Here is a 1465-nt window from a genome sequence, read left to right as displayed (position 1 = left end):
CTTTTCATATCTTCTGCCCATTTTTTGACTTGATTATTTGTTTTTTGGGTGTTCAGTTTGAGAAGTTCTTTATAGATCTTGGATACCAGCCCTTTGTCAGTAGTGTCATTTGCAAATATCTTCTCCCATTCTGTGGTTGCCTCTTTGTTTTGTTGACTGTTTCCTTGGCTGTGCTGAAGCCTTTTATCTTGATGAAGTCCAAAAGTTCATTTTTGCTTTTGTTTCACTAGCTTTTGGAGATGTATCTTGAAAGAAGTTGCTGTGGCTGATGTCAAAGAGGTAACTGCCTATGTTGTCCTCTAGGATTTTGATGGATTCCTGTCTCACATTGAGGTCTTTCATCCATTTTGAGTTTATATTTGTGTATGGTCTTAGAGAATGGTTGAGTTTCATTCTTCTGCATGTGGCTGTCCAATTTTCCCAGCACCATTTATTGAAGAGACTGTCTTTTCTCCATTGCATATTTCTTCCTGCTTTGTCAAAGATTATTTGACCATAGAGTTGAGGGTCCATTTCTGGGTTCTCTATTCTGTTCCATTGGTCTATATGTCTGTTTTTGTGCCAGTACCATGCTGTCTTGGTGATCACTGCTTTGTAATATAGCTTGAAATTGGACAACGTGATGCCCCAGCTTTGTTTTTCTTTTTCAACATTTCCTGGCAATTCGGGGTCTTTTCTGATTCCATACAAATTTTAAGATTGTTTGTTCCAGCACTTTGAAAAATGTCATTGGAATTTTGATCAGGATGGCATTGAAGGTATAGATTTCTCAAATACTTTTTTAAAATTATATTTTATTCCTGTTAATTTTTGGTATATAGAAACACAATTTGATTTTGTATAGAGATTTATATCTAGCCACCTTACAGAACCTTTAAATTAATTCTATGATTTATCCATAAATTGTTTTGAGTATCTATGTGTAAAATCATATTACCCTTTCCAGTTCCATAACTAATTTTTTTCTTGCCTTAAATTACTGATTAGGATTTCAGAGCATTGTTGAAAAAAAAGTGGTGATAACAAACACCCCTGTCTAGACACTAAAGTTAAGAAAATGTAGTTTATGTTCAATGTGCAATAATTGTTAACATAGACAATTTGTCTACAAATTGTTTTTAATGTTTCAACCTTAGTTTTAGGTTTGCTCTTGATTTTATAGATACTTAGAACTCTTCTAGGTAAAAAAAAAAAAATCCTGTTCTTATTCTTATTTATGTCTATCTAGAGAGTTTATTTAGATGTCTCACAAATATGTTAATGTAGGGGAGAGAGTTAAGATGGCAGTGTAGTAGGGGGACCCTAGGCTTGTCTCATCCCTCAAACACTACCAGATAATTATAAAATCATTCTGAATACCCAAGGAATCAACCTGAGAACCGACACACAACTAAAAGGAGAGAAGGTGCCACACTGAGGAAGGTAGGAAGTACAGAGGTGTGGTTTGGGGGAGAAAGAGATCTTT

This window comes from Leptonychotes weddellii, chromosome X, assembly GCF_054177405.1.
Source record: "Leptonychotes weddellii isolate Sample4059 chromosome X, ASM5417740v2, whole genome shotgun sequence".
Classification (NCBI taxonomy): domain Eukaryota; kingdom Metazoa; phylum Chordata; class Mammalia; order Carnivora; family Phocidae; genus Leptonychotes; species Leptonychotes weddellii.
Note: the sequence above shows the minus strand (reverse complement) of the source record.